The sequence below is a fragment of the Cupressus sempervirens genome, chromosome 10, assembly GCF_028749045.1.
Source record: "Cupressus sempervirens isolate cs-2001-9-10 chromosome 10, ASM2874904v1, whole genome shotgun sequence".
Classification (NCBI taxonomy): domain Eukaryota; kingdom Viridiplantae; phylum Streptophyta; class Pinopsida; order Cupressales; family Cupressaceae; genus Cupressus; species Cupressus sempervirens.
In genome coordinates, this window is record NC_143127.1 from 317,988,946 (window position 1) to 318,010,300 (window position 21,355).

Sequence of the window (21,355 nt, forward strand, 5' to 3'; positions counted from 1 at the left end):
GGGCTATTATAGTCCTCTCCTCTCAAATTTTCTTTTCCTCAAGCAATTGATTTGATCCCTCATTAATTCATAGTCTGGATTCATTCTCTTTCCTACATATGTGTTAGACACTTGCAAAGTAAACATGTTAGTATATAATAGCATGTACAAAAACATATGAATGAAGAAACAAAGTAGATACATTAATGCATGAAGATACAATGCAAACATGAGGTAGACACACAAACGCATGAAGACACAAAGAAGGCATGAAGAAGACATATTAATGCATGAAGATGCGATAAAGACGCAAATATACATGTTAGAATCTAGCTTAAAAATTAAAATAAGAAAAGGGAAAGGAAATGTTTTACCACTTTTATCATGAATGTCCTGCTCCTTTCCCTTGAAATAAAAGGTTCTTAAAGATGCATATTTTCTATAGCTAGTACTATAATAGGGTGTATAACTCCCTAGTGGATGATAGATTTACTGCTACTCAAGTTTGGACATGCTCAACTTGGGACACTCTCATATTTTTAATCCATATTTGGATTCTCTTACCTCAATGTGAATGATTTACTCCACCCCCTATGAAAACTCCCTACCCACTAGGAACATGCTTAATTTTGATGTGGATGGTAGATTTACTACTTCTTGAGGTTGGACACACTTAGCTTGGGGCTCCCTCAGATCTTAATCCATATTGGGATTCTCTCACCCCAACACAAGTGATTTACTCCTCCCCCTATGCCCACTCCCTACCCACTAGGAACATGTTTAATTTCATTATGGATGTAAGGTTTATTGTTGCTTGAGTTTGGACACTCTCAGCTTGGAGCTCCCTCAGATCTTAAAATCCATATTGGGATTCTTATGCCTCAACATGACTAATTTAATCCTCACCCTATGTGCACTCCCTATCCATTAATATAAGGGGTCTTATCAAGTTATTCATAGCTTATTAATAATATTATATTAAATGCCCCTCTTAAATACCTTGGAGGTGCATAAGTCTTACTCTTCTTTGTTGTTACTCTTCACTCTCTTTCTTTTTGTGAAGTGTCCCTTGTTAAATTGATCACAATATAGTCTCTATCACATTATTTAGAAGTACCACTATATTTCTTTTATACTTCTCACACATGTCTGAATTATAGAAATGTCCAGATATCTGAAGAATAATAGTTGGAATGTATTGCAAGATCAAAATCTATTATTGAGATGTAGATTCAAATAAAGGTTATATCTTGTTCAAGGCTCTTAACATTCTACATAGTAGAATGGTACTTTGCACTTTGATGGTCCCAAGACATTATTAATAACTTTTGTTCATTCCATGTTTAGTTTAGGATTGGTCCTTCCTTTGCAACAATTGAAAACTTCCTGAAGAATCATATTTGCATCAATACAGACCTAAACTTTCTCACTTACAATGCTTTCACACGTTTAGCATTAGTATTTTAGAAGATTTGCCAACAAATCATATCTGTATTTTAGAAGATTTTCCAACAAAACTATGATGTAAACTATAAGTGAAAGGTCATTCTCTTCCTTATCAAATCACTTTTCACTATAGATACATGATCATTTAGATTAGTTAAATATTTACATAAAATAAAAACTTCTCTTTTGAATGAATCTTCACCGCCCATTCTCATCTCAATCATCGTAAAAATGCCATGTAAATCATTAAACATATTGTTATCAACACCTATGGCTTCTCCAATTGTAAAATGTCTTAGAAATTTTCCTCAAAGGCCAATGATCTTAAGTTTTAACATCATCTAAACAACAATAGAATCTTTTATATCTTCTCCAATATAATATTTGCAACTCGGTGCACAATTCCGTCAGGATAATTGAGTTTTCACCAATGATGCTAAATAATTATATAGATTGTATAGCTTGAATGACAAGGTAATGAAATATAATTTTAGAGTCATAAGTTGCCAATGTTACTATTTCTTCACAATAAATAGCCTCCAAAATTTTAAGAGAGGAATGGCATAGTTTGCATGAAAAAAAATTCATGGCCCACTCTAAGTTCATTTGCAAAGACACTCGGACTTCCAAAGATATTACTTCTTTCCTTTGGCAAAATGGTCACTATGAAACTTTTCAGCATTGGATTGAAATTTAATCAACTATCTATGCTACTTCATAATCTTTTCCTACTCTATTGTGAATAGAAGATCTACCAACTCCTTCTTCAATTCAAACACTCCAACACTCTACCTACAAAACCATGCATGGGATCGCTTACTCTTGCATTTTCTTCATACTTAATATTGTTCATTTCATTTTAGTATATCCACTTGGCCATATTTTCCATGGCCAAATCTATGGTTAAATCATTCTCCTATCTTACATTAGAACAAATAAATGTTGTCTTTGCATGAATGGGTTCTGAAACTTCTATTCTACCATCTTTTGCAATATTTGCAATTTTCACCCCTTTCTACATTTGTAGTTTTGGCTTTTTAATTTTGGAAATCTATCTTTTTAATTGGCCCTTTTGAATCTTATAGACAGTAAATTTGTCTCTAGTTAAATGGTTTTGTAATGATGCATCTCACTTGAATTAAATTACTTTATAACAATTTGTTTTAGTTAACAAATCATGACTTTTATTTTTGTTGAAATAAGATAAATCAAATGCCTTAAATATGATCACAACTTTCACTTTATCAATACTTTTCCTTTTTATTAGTTTGCATAGGCTTATGAGAAAGATGTAATGATTCAAGCTTGACACCTCTCAAACATCACTCAATACCATCAATATATATTTAATCTAGTTCCAACATCAAACACATCCTTTTCTTTATATGTTACCATATCTCTACATGTATATGTTGACCAAATATGATCACAGATAATAGAGAAATAAAGGCCCATGCTTCAGAGATTTTTTTTTTTATTGCATTGCTATTCATGTGTATGATTTTTCAGATGTGATATGCTCTTCTAGTGTTCATATTCCAATCATTGTGTGCAAATCTTATTGCCATAAGATTTTTATATGTTATCTCCATCAGTAATTACCAGGCTTGTCTTACAATACCTCCCAATTATCTTACTCTTCTTATTGTAATCCAGATAGTTATCTAATGTTCCATGGAGACTTCAATATATCACAGTTGACTAATATATCCCTTGATCAATAATTCCTCTTGAATGAATCATTCTATGAGTTATGGTCTTTTAATGCTAAGGATATGAATAATTGAATATGAGTTATCTTCCATTCATCAAATGAATTGGTCTTCTAATTAATCCTCTTTTGTGTAGCCGCAATTGTTAGTCTTTTTATGTAATATATTCTTCATAGAATGGCAAGAAAAACTTGCTCTAATACCAATTGTAATGTGCCCATTTCCGACTTAGGTTTAGGACTACATAATAATAGTTGTCAAAGATTGATTAAAATTATTATATGATATCTAATTTTTTTGATGATCCAAGAATGAATGATTTATTGATTTTTATAGGTATAAATCACATTTTTCTAAGGTTGTGTCCTTTGGAAGATCATATTTAATTGAATTATATGATATTCAATATTAATAATTGCATCATGTAAGTATCTAATGCTATGATTTAATCTCTAAATATATGATAATTATAATATTTGTAATACATTATCTATATTATATTATTTAATATAGTATATAATATCTCTTTTTATTTATTAATCTTATTATCAATAGTTACTATAATAGTATTTATATTCATGCATTTAAATATATGATCATTTATTTGTTTATAATATAGTTTTAATATCTATTATATTATTATTTATTTATCTATCTATACTTAAAATAAAAGTATTATTAGTTATTTATAATTATTATATATATACATATATATATATATATATATATATATATTTTGTATCTTAATAATTATTAAATATTATTTTAGTGGGGATATTACATGCACCTTTAGAGTAACACACCTTGTGCACCTACGCACCTTGATGAAATTTGTACAACATTCTCAATTCACCAAAAAATCAAAGTTCTCAGTTGTGAAAATGGTTTCTGGCTTTTTCTCAGACGAGGCTTGGGAGCACTCTAATGTACTTATTTTAACCTTTTTTGATGATTTATACCCTCTTTATAGCCAACATTGTCATAGACTTGAATTCCTTCTGCTTCTTCTATCTAAACTCTCAAAGTACATATGTTGAATCTTATCATTAATAGTTTCAAAAGATGAGGAACTTATTTTGGTTCATGTATCCAACCATTGTATCTTTGATCTTTAGTGTAAATTCATGAATCAAAACTTACATGTGACTCCTTTGAAGGTGAAGGCTACCATCTTAGTTGAGATCTCTATTGCTACTGATAATGAAGATGCTATGATAATCTATGCACTTGTGTATTATGCATCATAACTTCGTGTTATGCACATTTGTACACCTTTGTGTTATGCACTGTGAAGTCTATTCCTTGAATTTTTCTTCTCTTCAACTACCCAATCATTCCCAATTATAGACTATGTGATCTAGATTTTCCAAAATGATCAAATGTTTGAAATTTTTTCATATCTCTTTTAACAAGCTTTCCTAGGCATTTTTAACTAGCTTTCTCGGAGGTCTTCTACTCAAAATTTTAAGTTGAAACTTTCATCGATCTCTAAAATTGGGATGCCAAAGGCAGGCCATTTTAGAGACTAAAATTAGATTTTTAGTTCTTCTTTCGAATAGTATAAACAATTTTCAATTCCAAGCTCTAGGTCAAAAGTTATGACCCCAACAAGTTAAGGATGCCTTTCTATTTGCACAAAAGGGGAAAAAATTAATCCAGAGAGTTGAAAATCTAACCCAAACACTAAAATAGTTGAGAACTAGTTCAATCCCCCCTAATAGCCCTAGAATGCAAAAAAAAATGCACCTTGCACACCTTCACAAGTGCGCTAAGTGCATGGAATCATCATTTAAAGACCATTTTAGCACAGTTGCGCACCTGCACACATGCAAAGCAAGTGCGAAGGGGGGAAACTTAGTCCCATGTTTTTATGTGCACAAAGGGATGTGTAAATGCACACCTTGATGGTGTCTTTGCTATTGCTTTAGAGAAAGTTGTGCATGTGCACACCTTTGGGAAGTGCACACATGCACACCTTTCCTTGGGCTTTTTGTGTTGTGTGTGTAGGTTCAATGCACACCTTAGGAGGTGGAGGTCTGGAAGAGGTGCACAAAGTAATGAGAGAATAGGATGGGGGACCAAGATAGAATGCACCCTTTGGAGGTGCACACTTGTACATGTGCGCATCTCCAAAGGAGTGAATTGTACACTTGCACATCTAACAAACCTCTGTAGCCCAGATGGGTGCACATGTGCATTAGGTGTGCTAGTGTTCCCTTTAGCACAAAAAGACATTTCTATTTAAAAAATAATGAATTCTAGCTCTAAATTTTCTTAGTTAGAGGAGTAGAGCTTGACCTAGAATCTAGGTGGAGTTCCCAAAATGACCTAGGCCCTAGACTAGGGTTCTAGAAAACAAACAAGGGGGTTCCCATTTCTAGGAGAACTAGGGTGTGCATTGTGAAACCACAACACATGGTTGTGTGGTATAATAAATAATATACGAAGAAATTGATAAGGAATATTAATAAGTAATTTACCATGCTAATTAACATATCATAGTTAGGAGGTTTGTATGAGGATTTTTGGGGAGATTCATTAATTAAATAATAATAATAAGCCTTAAGAAGGAAAAAAAGCATACGAGAAAATAAAGTATGTATGAAATAAGTAGTTTGGTGAATATAGAGAAATAAAAGAAATAGGGGAAAAATCACATAAAGAGGAAACTTGTGTATTCATGGAAATTGTTCTTTTGTATTCAAAAGGGAGAAGTTCTAAACATATTTATAATTGTCTACACTATCCAAAACTAATTTGGGGATTAAATGAAATCAAGGGTAAATACCAAGTGGGATCATTACATGTACTCCTTACATGTATGAACTAAAATGTTTTATTACACACACACTTGTGGGCTTGAGGACATTGGGTAAAATGGGGATGGAGGAATACTACAATTACCATTGACAATCTTACCATAAATTTTGATCATAATCAATAGATGATAATTTAGTTATTCAATAATTTATAAATTAAAGATAATAAAATAAATTATATGAAGTTGCAATTATTTACCTTTATATCAATGTCAATTGATGATTTCAAAAACATAACTTGTCATCACTTTATTACTATCACATAGTGCATCAGCATAATCATATGTGAATATATCTCCATAAATCCCATTAATATGGTTCCTCAAAGGTTGACTAAGCTCACTCTTAACTAAAGATTCCACACATTGTATAAGAGTTTTTATCAAGGCACTAATTGCACCTACAATGTCAGTAGTTATAGGTTCCTTTACACTTGAATTACCAGTTACAAAATCAATATTATGCTTGCAAGGGGCCACTATAGGTGCATTAGGGTCATGTTGTGCTCTCATTCTATCAAATGATGACCCCATGCCTCTACTGTGAGATTTTAAAAGCCCAAAATTAGTTTGGATCTCGTTAAGAACAATCTCATAATGTAACTTCCTCAAGAAATTATTGGAACATCATAATTATTACAAGGGGGAGTATCAAACACCATCTAACATTTATCCCAGAGTTTGTTTTTAATTTCTTTATGTATTTACCAATGGACTAGAAACCTCCACAAGTTTTGTCATTACTTTCATTTTTGGATTTAGAAAGAAGCTGCAAAAATCACTTTTTGGTATTTTTTTCTTCTTTATATTTTTATATGATAACTCAACTAGGTAATTTATTTTTTCTTGTCATTTTCTTAAGCTTATATTTAGTTCCCCACTAACTAAACCTATTTGGTTAAAGATTGTTTTTGATGATTTAGAAAGATTTTCCTTTCTAAGATTTGTATAAATAGATTGTTTTAACCTCCCAATTAAATATTCTAGGTTTGACTTTCCACTTTTTATTTGGTTTATCAAATTTAATTGTGTTCTAGGAAGAATTCTATGAATTGACAAAGGAGGTTGGAGTTTATTTTCCTGTCTATTTTCTTTAATCTTTTCTTCATGAGGAGAAGGTAAAAAAAAATCTTGAGGGTTTGGTTTGGGAGGATTATTCTTTCATTAAATCTAAAATGAAAATATCATAAAATGTCATTCTAAGGCTGAAGTTTATTGATCCATAGGGCATGTTACCATTAGGGCACACACCCTCTTAGACATTCATCCTACATAAAATGGGGGACCAAAACAAAATTGGCACCTTTTGGTCCCTCATCTTTGTGAAAAAACCTCTTCTTGCATATATGTCAAAATAAGTTGGCCTATACAATATAGTAAATGTCAACTAAAGTCATCTAATTCCTTAAGAGGTGATTTTTAAATGGGATCCAAGCCCAATACATGTGTATGTCATGCTCAAAACATATGGAAAAATACACACAACAAAAAAATTTATTTTTATTTTTTATAATTTAGTTTGCTAAGTTTAATGAATTTAAAACAACTAAGACATAGATACACTGCAAAGCAACATCACGGTTCTTCTAACAGTAACCTGACATTTCCATTCAAGTTTTAAAATTAATGAGTATGAAAAGATCATCAAAATATAACTTCCATTATTTAATTGACTAATTAATTTGACAATCCAATCTCAAGTTATAAAAGAATTTATCACATTGTTACTTATATATATTATCAAAACAAAATTTAATGATTGTGAATCTATATCATTCAGATAAAATTAGATATTAAAGTTTTAATTAATTAAATTACTAAGCAACAATATAATTGGGTCGTTCGGACAATCATAAGTCTAATTATTTCAAAATATCCAAATAAAAGATCTTCTAGTTAATATAACATTGTGACCATAATTAAACATGTAAAATTTAATTCTAATCCAAATTTATTTAAATCTATGAGTTATTAGAAATGAACATTTCTAATGTAATAACCATATAATTTAAAACTAAATATAACTAAATAATAAAGAAAAATTAGAATAACATTATCTATCGCCATATACTGCATTACTATTATGATGCCAAATTAACCTACTTTGCCACTAACTAACAAGATAAATAAATTACACTTTAAAGTATACTACACTAAAAGAATTAATTACATTTCTAATAAAACATACATTAAAAAAAACTAACTAAATTTAAACTAAAACTCAATTACTAAGAACTAACTACAACATGCTAATACTAAAGCTAAAGGATAAAACTAACTAGCTTTCTAACTTTAAACTTTAATCTAATCTAACAATCATAGAATTAACAAGCTAAACCACAATCTAACCATTTATGACAACTCTACTAACAAATAAACAATAGCCTAAACTATCAACATACTAACTTAACAATATCATATACTAACTAAACAATCAATTACATACTAACTTAAACAAATAACACACTAATTTAACTATATAAAAAACTGACTTAACAATCCAACATACTAACTATTCTCACTAGCCTAAGGCCTACCCGCTCACCCCAAGGACTTTACAATGCTTCCCAACCCATGGTGTGTTGCCCAAGGTCTTCTCTGTGCAGAGCCCACCCATCATCTCCCTTGCGTGCAGTGTGATCTTAGAAGGAGGTGAGCGCATAGGGTGATAGGATGGGTGGGGTTCAAGGTGGTCCCTTTTAAACAATTTTATTTGTTTTGAGACATGACAATGACCTCCACGCAAGTACAACATGTATTGTGGTAGGTGTATGTATCATACCAATGCCTTAGTTTCCCATTTGGGAAGTCAAGGGAAAGTGAATGGTGGGGGCGGGGGGAGGGGGAATATTAGAAGTTAATTTTTTTTTGTTTTTAAATTTAATCAATTTCTTGTCCTCCCCAAAATTGACATGACACATGTACTTGTTGCAGGTGATAGGGCATTGCCCACACCTTGCTTGTAATAGGATGGGAGAAAATGGTAAGAAAATGTGGGGAGAAGTTAATTTAGTGGGTAGCTTTAAATATATTTTTTTGATTAATAAATGAATAGGTACAATGACCTAGGCAAGTACCTTGCCTTCTCAAGAAGAATGGATTTAATGCTAAAGTTTTATTGTTGGGAGATGTCAATAGGATATTCATTTAAATGTTTTAATTTCAAATGTATTTAATTTATATTCTTTTTAAAGGATTTAATAATAATTTTTGTTGGAATTCAAAGGAAAAACTCAGAAACTATTCTTTGTAAGCTTGGGAGAATTAAAATTTTCCCCATACATTTTCCAGAGAGGTTTTTACTCCTAGGAATGCACATTTTTCTTTGAAGCCAATTTTTGTCTAAGTGTTGACATGTTTTTCTTTGCTATATTTTTTTTTTTACAAGGAGTGATTTCTAACCTAGTAACAACATTAATCCCTTTTAGCAAGCATACTAATACAAGGAAGTGTATAAGGTTATTCTTTTCTTTTCTCCTATAATTATGTTTAATCAATCATCATATAACAAGGTGTATGTTCCATCTATTCAGAATATCAAATTACTTTTCATTACCTAATTGAAAACTTGAGAATTCATAATTTGAAGAAATAATCTATTAACCTACTACTTCACATACATAGGCATAATTTGAATTCACATAAAAGCAATGCAAGGAGTTTTGTTCATAATCTTTTTCATTCTCTATTATTCATCCTGGTTCAAGGCTCCATCGGGAAAGAACCAGTAAGAAAACTCGATGTCTTTGCCAATACATCAAAATTCAAATACATTTTACATAATATTACAATTCAAATGAATTCACTTCTAAATCCTTCACAAGTGCTTCCTTCCAATATCTTCAATTCTTGAAGGCAACAAGGAGAAGACAAGAGCTAACCCGGGGTGTAACATCACAACATCAAGAGCAATTCAAGCATACACCCCATCCTGATTTTATACAATAGGTCCAAATATAGAACCTAACTTGGGGGGAGGTGGATTTTCCCAATGGGATATTTCAATCACCATACCATAACATAGCCCTTTCGGAGAAAAAACTTCAAGAACTTCCATTATTCTACAAGGCCCTTTTGAGGCTATTTCCACAAGAATTTTCATTCCTTTCCATATTCATGAATTCACAATATCAAACAAGGTATGTGATGATAAGTAGGGGCCCATACACCCTACCCTCTTTCCCTCCTCTCACCATGAAAGGAGACTCTACATCATTGAGGTCCAACTGAGGCCCTTCCCCTGTATATGGCCACTTCTTCCCTATCCAAGGGTGAGTAATGCCAAAAAAATCCCCATGAAATCCCCTCAAAACACAAAACATCAAAGCAAGCATGAGAATAAAATCAAATGAAAAACAAGTTAAGATCCCTCCCAATCAATCCCTAACACAAAAGCAAGCAATACCAAAAAAACACAATTCCTTATGCATGATTCAAGCAAGATTCAAGCATGAACAAATGAAGAAAAAAATTCAAAGAAGTCAAGAACTACTACCTTCACCAAAAGAGTTATGGCAAAAATGGTGGGTTGAGAAGAGCTTTTCCTTTTCTTCCTTCAATCTTCAAACTTTCTCCAAAACTAGAGATTGGGTAACAACCCTAAAACTACTCCAAAATGCCTCTAAGTATGATCCTTAACTCAACTAGACTTCAAGCAAACTCAAGATGGATTTTTAGTCACCAACACATGGAGGAGACAATCAATTTTCACAATCAACCAAAAGTAGGGATTTTGAGTGACCCTAAAAGTCAACCAAAGAGACTAAGGGATTGGAAAGTGCTCCCCACCCACATCCTTACCCCTAGGGTACTTAAATTTAATATTTTTAGGCCTTAAAGACTTAATAGAACCCTACAAAAGCTAGGAGAATTTTAAGACCAATTAACAACCTTCCAAAGAAGACAATGCAAGATAGCACAAAATTAACAAGTGTTTTAGTTCTATCTTTCCATTGAGTTTTCCCAGCTGAATCTCCTGGACACTCATTGCACACATCAGTAGATCAAGGAATCACATGCATTATGTAAACTACATATCAGAAAAATCATATAAATTAAAGCATCCATTTTCTAATAATCAATTATTTATCTAATTCCACTCATATTTCTGACTATTAGAATTGCATAATCAAAGTGTTAGTTTTGCATTCATTTGGTTCATCATTATACATGTTCATAAAGCATTAAATGACAAAATCAAATAACTAAAGTAAAGCATCACACATCGTAAAATAGCATAATAATGTTTAGTGCATCAAATAATATTCTGACATATCGAGTCATGAGTATCAAAATAATAATGTATCATCGATGCTAGGATGGGTCGGGGCAAGGCCTCATAGTGTATTTATTTCATATCTCTTTATTATGCTTGGCTTTTAGAAATTCAATCTTGAAATGAGTATGTAAGGGCATTTAAGCTCCCCATTTTAACATCTACATCTAATCATAAGTAGTATATCATGCTTATGCAATAAAATCAATGTGCAAGAAACCTTTGGTGATTTCAAGTGCAATGAATCTCTTAGGATTCAACATTTGAAGAATCTTAGTTCAAGATATTTAGGTCTCCGTCATTCAAAGGAAACCTTCTATCATTTATGAAAGTTTCTCTCTTCTAAAATAAAGAATCGTATCCATCCTTCTTCTCCATTCAAGGGACCAAAGATAAATACATTTCTGATCTAAGATTGTGCAAGTGTATATTCATTACTTTGGTGAATGAATCCATGTTTATTCAACACATCTATGTACTATCTTAAAATTTAATATTTTAATGTTGAGACCTTAATTAGCCCTTCTTAGTGTAGTTTTTCTCTTTTTGTCTTCTTCTAATCTTTCCCAAATTTCTAGATCATCGCTCATTTCTGTGGATGACCCTTTAAGCATTACTTTATCATCTCTTTGGTAATATCTTTTGACTCTTTCAATATTTCCTTGATCTTTCCACCCTTTCCCTAAGAAATCAATGTCCCCTTTCCTTTAGAGACCCTCCAGTATAGGTCAAATCGATCAACTTTTATGAAGAGAGATTTGGGTTGCATATCCTAACATGTCTCAGATGTTTAAATTATTTTTATTCTATCACCCAATTGACTGGGTTTTTTTTTCACCCCAAAAGTAATAGATAAGGAGGCTTGGTAATTTTATTAATTTATCCATTCACATACATGATCAATAAATCAATTGTTCATGAAACATCAAGAAATAATTTTCAAGGAATTCATCAAGCATTCATAAAGATATATCATTTACTTCTTGCATAAATATTCCGCCTTCAAGCTGGTAGTGGAGCTTGGCTTCCAAGGAGGAGATCTTCTATTCATTCATTAAATTACTTTTTTTGTTAATCAAGAAATCAAAATGTTTTCCAATAATGAGGTATTTACTTCTATAGTTTCATTTTAATTTCTTTAATTTAAGGGTAACACGCTATCACACTTGATCACATACCAAATTAAATCTCAACTACAAAAGTAATTATATTCCTCATTTCTAGGTTCATCTCTACTTCATGATATAATTTCATTTATCAATATTATTATTTTAATTTAAGGTTTATTCCTCAATATAGGGATTTCCTGAGGAAAATTCTCCCAACAAACAAAATTATTTTCTCGTGTGTGTAGGAATAGGTTATTCGAACTATGAGTTGGGATCAAGAAACTAATAGTCAAGAGATTTAGGAAAATTTTGGGTTGATTTTTTTTGTGGTCTTTGAACATGTTTTTCATCTCATAAACCTACTCATTCATGTCACCCAAATTGATTTGTACCTAGAGATCTTAGATTTTTAATACTTTTTTCTTTTCTGATCACAAATCTGTATGCAGGTTTTTTGTAGTAGTTTTAGCCTACAATTTTTTTAGTAGAAAATAACTTTTCATTGCACATTTTGGGGTTAGTATATTTTCTTCTAATGACATTATTTCATAGATTTATTTTGTATACTTTAATTAGACTAATTTCCTCCATATTTATTATAGATCTAGCTCATCTTTTTCATTTAATTAATTAGTTCAATTAATATATTTGTGTTGAACATTTCATGAATATTTCGTAAAAGATGATTTTCTTGCATGTTTCGTTAGTATAATTCAGGGTTAGAATTGGAATACCTTCATCCTATTGGGTTTTGCTAATCTAAAGTTCAAGTTGTATTGATTGTTATGTTCGGAAGCCCTTGTTTCTCTTATATTGAATGGCTTGCTGTGAATAGATTTAGCTCATGAGTTCTCTCTTGTAGCTTACATTATTATATTAATTAATTCCATTTACCCCTAAACTATCTCAAAAAAGAACTCATAATCTTCACGGGCTTATTACATTCATGTCCATCCACTAGGTTTTGAAAATAAACTTGAATAGGTACATTTTTTATTGCATTACATGCCTTACTTATTTGTATTTTAGGTCCAATCCCAATATAGGGGCTTGATAAAGACAGGGCCCTTCTCCACAACAATGTTACATTTTTATTCTGTGTAATAATAGGTGAACAAACTATATATTTAGATTCGTAGATATTTGAAACCAATGGAATACATGGAATTAAGTATCATAATTTTTGGCATATCAAGGTATAGGTCAAATCCAACCTATAGTTCAATGTGTACATGGAATCAAACTCCATATTTTTATATCAAGTAGAATTTTGTGTGAAAATAACTTATTCTCTAGCTTCAAATTCTAGGAGAAACATTAATAGGGAAGGAGTTGTGGCTATGGTGGACAAGAGAGTGGTGGATTGGAACTAGAGGATGGGAGATATGAGTATTTGGGAAGTTTTGATATATTTTTCCAAAATATTAACAACTAAGAATACACAAAGAATCAAATTAATGAGCTTAAACAATATGTTTCCATAGAGTATAATAAACATGAAACTCTTAATACATTAGAAAATATGAACCTGAAATAGTCCCATCTAAATAAATAACCTAAAGACTTGGCCACCTATAAAAATGTTATTCTAGAGAAGACTACTCAATCCATCAATTCTATTCAAGCTGAGTTGGAGGAATGAAATGTGAAGAAAACCTAGTTACAATCAAGGGGAGATGATCTCTTTGGTGGTCATCTCTATTTGTTCTACAATCTTTTCATTCTACTAGGATAAGCTAAAGGGTCAAAATCAACATTAGATATGCTCATTGTTCCTACTATAAAGTAGTTTTGTTCTACTAGCCTTTTTTTTTATCCCTTGGTTCTTCATCAAGTCTATTACATTGGCTTATTCCTCATTGGTTTCATCTTAGTTGATAGTTATGGTTTTAGTGTATTTCCTTTCATTACTTGGTCGATTGCAATGTTTGTAAATTCATTTTTTGTTGTCTTTTTAAGACTTTATTTTATTTTGAAATAATGGGCATAGGCCCTCTCTCACTTGATTTAGTCAAAACAAACTATTTTTATTAATAAGATCAAAACATATTAAAGTTTATTAATAAGGATTTTTTATTGCATGGAATTGTTTGAGATTACTACTATCATTAGCAATATAGTTATTACTATAAAATGAGAACCAAATGACATGGGAGTTGTAGACTCTTAAGTTTTTTATTTTATTTCTATATTAAATTCATGAAATTTATGCCTCAATTAATATTAAAAAATTAGAACCATTTGAGTGGTATAATTTTGTATTGCTATTTTTAGTATCATCATTCTATTTTCTTTCAATTCTTTCATTCTCTTCTAATGTAATGCTATTTATTTATATCATTTAATTAATATGTGATAATCAAAATTCAAATAATTTTTTAAACTTTTTTTAACTATGTCAACAAATTTTATTTTGATTATATTAAAGTACACTTCATTATTCTTCATTAAAATATATTTTTTATCATAAAAATAAGATAATTACAACATATAATTTGCATGTCTCATAGCTCACTATAATTTCAAGTTAGAATATGTAAACATTTTATCTATGAGGATCTCAAATCATATTTTCCCGAAATATTTACACTTTGAGATTCTAAGCCCTCCAAAATATTCATAATATATAATATTATTGCCATAATTATTGCATCTACTTTTGGTCAAAAAGTTAGTTTATTTGTTGATCTAATTCCTCTACTCGAGTGTAAAGAACTTGTGCCTACAATTGGTCTAAAATTTCCAAGTTGTTAACCAAAGGAATCAAGACCACCAAAAGTATGAAACTTAGAAAGATAGGATGAATAAGATCCAACCTAAGATAGTAATTATATTTTTGAAATTTTTATATTCAAAAGTACTAGTTTGTACATAAGATATTAAAAGTATATCGATATATTTTTATCTATACATATACTATATATAAATTTCTATGAGTAACTAATATATCTTTTGTCTACATAAGTACTAGTAAAACATAATTTTTTATAGAATTAAAGTAAGAAAAAGAAATAAGATACAATAATTTTCTTATGATTAAGTTTAATATTATAGATTTCACACCACTTGGAATATCTTTATGCATGATATCTCAAAAATGATAAGAAAAATCACAAACATGAGAACGTCATATCCATCCATAAAGAAAAATAAAACTTTATCTATATTCGTCATCATCATGACTTGGTTTCTTTCGTGTCGAATGTAAAGATATTGGAAAAAAGATCTGCTTAGATTAAGTGATGAAAACAATAAATATACTTAATAAACAATAAATAATATAAAAGCATGATTCTCTTTCTTAAATATATTTTTTAAAAGACTTAGTTAAATTCATGTCTACTGGAAAGAAATGGGACAAAAAATCTATTTAGATTTAAACACAAAAGTAATAAATATAATTAATAAAAAATAAATAATATAAAAACATGACTTAGTTTGTTATATACGAATTTTAAAAGACTTGATTTCTTCATATTTAATGGAAAGAAATTGGACAAAAAGTTAAAGCGGATGGCTTAAACATCACATACTAAGATTTAATTCTTATGCTAAAAGTGCTAAATAGTCAAAATTACTTATTCTTTCAAGCATGAAATGTTGAAGAGTGTTTGATTTCAAGATGATAACATTTAATAAATACATATAGTTAATAAGCAATAAATTAAAACATTGAATTTTATTTCTTAAGAAGACCAGGTTTCATTCATGTTCAATGGTCATTTCATGTGGGAAAGTGGTCGTTTCAAAACATAATCAGTTAAATGGAGGAATTAAAAGGCATGGAAGTAAATACAATATTAATTATCCAAGTAGTAGGAACTATCATCTATACACATCTTTTCAATTGAATGGTTATGTCTTTGGAGTTGGGTTCTCTTGACATATATACTTTGACATATATATATATATATATAATTTAAAATATTTGAAAACTTGTGTGACCTAATTTATTTTAGTTATTGTGCAACATATTTTTTAATATATGCATTCATTTATATGATTGATTTTACAGGTAATGTTTGTTGGCTCATAGATACACCAACAACTAATACTTGAATTGACAATGAGTGAATTATTGAGAAATCCAAGTATGGTGAAGAAATTATGAGAAGAAATTAATTCTATTATAAAGGATGATGAAAAACTAACATATTCTCATATTTTAAGAATGGAATACTTACATTGTGTTGTGCAAGAAACGTTAAGATTATACCCATTGGTTCCCTTGATTGTGCCAGGAAAATCTACAAAAGCATGTACTTTGAAAGGACCTGATCATGACTACTACTTACCAAAAAAAAGATGACTTATTATGAATGCTTGGGCTATAGGAAAATATTCAAGTGTATGAAAAGAACCTTTGGAATTTAGACCTAAGAGATTTATGGATAAAAATCTCAACTTAATAAAAGATTTAGAATTAAGCATGATTATGTTTGGTGCAGGAAGGAGAGGTTGTCATGGGTCTTCCATGTGAACTATAGTCATTCATGTTGCACTAGGACATATTTTTCACTACTTTGATTGCAGAAGTGAAGGTGATATAGATATGACTAAATCTCATGGAACAATAATTCCTAGAAAAAACCATCTATTTGGCATTCTAAGTTGGAGGTTAGCACCATCATCCATCAAAATATAGTTAGTATAAAGAATATAGTAGATATTTATTCGAATAATATAAAATCATATATTTTTAAAATAATTACCCATGTTATTAAGATTTGAATTAGAACTAATGTTGTAATGTATTACAAGATGTTATGTATAAAGCATCTAGTAGTCGAAAGTATCCAAGGGTGTTTTACTTTCCATATCTTTCATTTCTCCTTCAATTGTTAATAAAAGATTTTAGTTCTCCTTTCAAAATTGGTTGATTCTTATGAATTTTTATTCTGTAATTGTTCTTTCTCTTGATGTTATCATTTAGTAATATTCTTGTAATGTCCCAATAGAAATACACCTGTGTAAGGCTTTAGGTACTTTAGAAACCAAGTTAACTTTAATCAAGATCACACTATGAATTAAACTATGTTAAACAAAAGAGTACATCATTATCCCTATTTTATTAATATTTTATACTTTTAATGTGTAATAAATCATATCCTTTATATTATGTTTACAAAACATAAAAATATCTTATTATTTTTTAAGAGTTATGATTCAACACATATTAAAATTTTCTTTATAACTTGTTTGTAAGTTAAATTTATTTATTTATTAGTTTGTAAAGAACTTTTATCTTTATTCTATTTATTAAGATCAAAAGTGATATGATATCAGTATATGTTGAAGAACGTTAATAAAATTGCATGCTTGTCAACATAAAAAATCATAGCAAAAGGTAGAAAGATAATAAGTTTCCTACAATATGTAAATAGGTTAGCTTGATTAAAATAGATTCATTCATAAAATACACATCTTCTTGTATTATTCATTGCATACTTTTTATTATGTGCATTAATTAATACAATATAAATTTATTCAATAATTTAATACTTTTGTTATTTTGTAAAATAAATATTATGATAATATTCACTAGGTCACTTTCTCACATCTATTAGTGTTTATAGCTTGTAAATTATCTTTAATTTTGTATTATAATTCACGTATGATAATTTGTGTCTTATGATATTGTTCTTTGTTAAAATTCAGTTTTTGTAAATGTATTTCCTCTACCTTTTCCTTATTATTTTTTATGAGTTATGATGTAAAAAAATAATTTTTTATAGGATGTTTATAAATTATATATTTATTAATCATTTTATGTGATAACTCATACAACTTATTATTATTTATTAGTCTTGTCAAACTATACAACTTACTATGCAATAATGTATGTAGATCTTATTATATGGCTTATTTATGAAAGGATAACTTTTCTTTTTGGAAAACTAATAATTATTGTATTATTAAAAAAAAAAGAATGCAAAGAAAATGGTCCCCATCAAAGAAATACCCCACACACCCAAAAATAAATACATCTAAAGAGGTCCCAAACACTAGGACTATAATCAATCATATCATTTGTGATAATCTTTTCAACCCCTTAAAAATAATCTAAGGGAAACTAGAGGATACGGTAATTTGGATGTGCTCCTCAAATGGTGTTTTTTCAATTTGAAATTTCATCAAGTTATAGTATGCTATCACATTTTCATTCATGGTAGGTAATCTAGAACCAAAATCTAGTTTGCAAAATTCTTATTTCTTCTATATTCATGCTCATGGTGAAATTATAATGATTGATTCGATTTTTGAAAGGGGATTTCTTGTACCTAAAAGTATTCTTCTTCTATGAGGATAAGGCTAAAAGTATTTTTCATTAACATTTTTGGTAGCAAGTAGATGACATAGGTTTGGAACTCTTTACTCATCTAGATTTTATAGTTCCTTTTCAAAAATTACTATTCTAAAGGTTAGATGTAGTGGATGCTTTTCATTGGAGAACACTCACTTTATCTCTTGTGGTCCCTTGTTCTAAAGTAATTTGCATACCTGGTACCCCTTAATCACCTCAATCTAGTTTCAAAGTTATCATTTTGGAATGTGACAAATTGGGGGCTATAAATTGGCATATTTAGTGTGATCCCTTTCATGTATCCATAATTATATAGATATTAGAGTCAATGTGGTGTTGAGATATACTCCTATGGGCTGGCTTAAAATTAACAAAGCTAGGGTAACCAAGGGTAAAATGATACCTAATATTGCAGGGCAGTGACTTGTTATCACAATATAAGGTTCTCCTTAATGGGGCCCTTCCCATTAGATAAATAGACACACTACTTTCTTAAACTAACATTGACTACATATCTCTTATTACAGCCTTAATAAGGGTATCCAAAAATTATGGCATGGTAGGGATTCTTTAAACAATATTAACTTATTGAAAGGAGTCTAGAAGTCTAGTCCATCTATATCCATGAAATTGTCTTGGATTCAATGAATATTCGTATCCCCTAGATGAATTTATTGTCTCCTATATCTACTAAAAATGAAGTTATATTGTGGATTTCTTTCAAAAAAATTGAATTTTTTTAAGGATTTATTATATTGATGGGGACTAGTGATCCAATTCTCCTTGAGGTTCAAAATTTATATTGCATAATGATTCTCATTCCTACTAAGGCAAAATCTTGAAGGTACATCACACCTATTCACTATATATGTCCATTCCTAAGGAGTTTGGGTATGGAATATCCTTTTAATGTAGTTTGATCTATTTTTTTAACCCTTATTTTTGGCATACTACTAATAACCTTACTTCTTATAATTACTAGTGGTCATATCAAACTTGGTGTCCCATACTTTGTAAAATAAATTGAATTCTTCTCTAAGATAGTGATAGGACTATGAAAGATGTCATCATGACTACTAATATACTCTTTTTAGTGAGATACTGTAAATTTCCTATTAAAATCTTCATAGTAAGTTAATTTATCATAGCAACTATTACTCTTGGTTTTCAAGGTCTAAAATAACTATACTTTGGTTCTAAGTTCTTGAATTTTACATAAAAAAATTTTATTTAAAGAAGATGCATATAGATATTTATAATTCAATTACTAAATCAAGATGACAAAATTAGCATACACAAAGCCTAAAGTTAAATAGGATGCTCAAACATATATGATATTATGGTTGTCAATCAATGATTTGTGCTTCTAGATCTTAGAATTTGTATTCTTTTCCTTAGACAAGTTCTTATTAAACTAGATGCTTAGCTTGGATTATATGAAGAACTCAACAAACTCAAGCCATAAGACATATGTATGTGAGATTACAATTAGGTCCATTTGATAGAGGAAAAATAGTAAAAGGGAAAAAATGCATAAGGTCTTTACTTAATCTATAAAGAAATGAACTATTTGATTGCAATAAAACATTTTTTAAAGAATTTTTCTTTGATCTCAATGTTGATAAAATAGATATAATACCTTACTAAAAATAGATTAATTTTAAATATGATAACATAAATTTTCCTCTTCTCTCTAGAAAATATGAATGACTCTCTTCCCTCTTCCATAATCATTATTTAAAAAATACCATATTTAGAGTTTGATAAATTGAGGCACACCATTTGAAACCTTCCCTTAATAGAATTGCTAGATATCACATTCATCTAAGAGATTATATTCCACTCTAAGATAGATATGTAGTTTACCATGTTATGAAGAATATTGTGAAATAAAGCTACATGAATGTGGAGATTCTCCAAATTTACTAAGTCTAGAGAATTATTATTAGTATATATGAATATTAGTTATTATTATGTGTTAAGCTTGAGTAGACTTGAACCCAATTTCTCCCATATGAGAGGCTCACAATTTTCTATTTTATTGTAGGATATTGCCTAGAAATTTAAAAAATATTAATTAAAATAATAATATCAATGAATTTAATAAATGAGAAAACGTATAATGGTTAAATATAGAAAGGAACTGGAGAAACTTGACTGTCCATGTAAAAAAATATTTTGCCAAGCATGAAAAGTGAAAATTCTAAACCAAAATTTTTTTTGTGCTCAAATATGCAACCTAAACTTGTAATATTTATATTTATGGGGATGATTCCAAATAATTTCATAACAGCTTGTCTTCTTTTTTATGTGACCTCTTCTTTCTTGAGTAAATATGCTTAAGGCCCTTTATGAGAGGCTCCTTAAGACTAACCAAATGCATGCCATGTTGATGCCCCTCTAGAAAAGTGTGATAAATTCTATAGAAGCACATTTACAAAAATAACTTTGTGTCCATGAATTTTACAAAATAATCCTTATAAAAGTAATAATCATGATCAGGGTTATTATATATATAAATATTTTACTCAAAGAATCTTAAAAAAACTCTCTACCTTTCTATATTTGTATGGTAATTCATCTAAATATGAGTCTTATTTCTATTTATAATGTTTCTCTCCCTTATCTTGGGATGAAGGAGAAAAATCAATGGGAGGTTGTCATATTTTATAGGATCATTACTACCACCTATCATAGGGAATCCCTATCAAT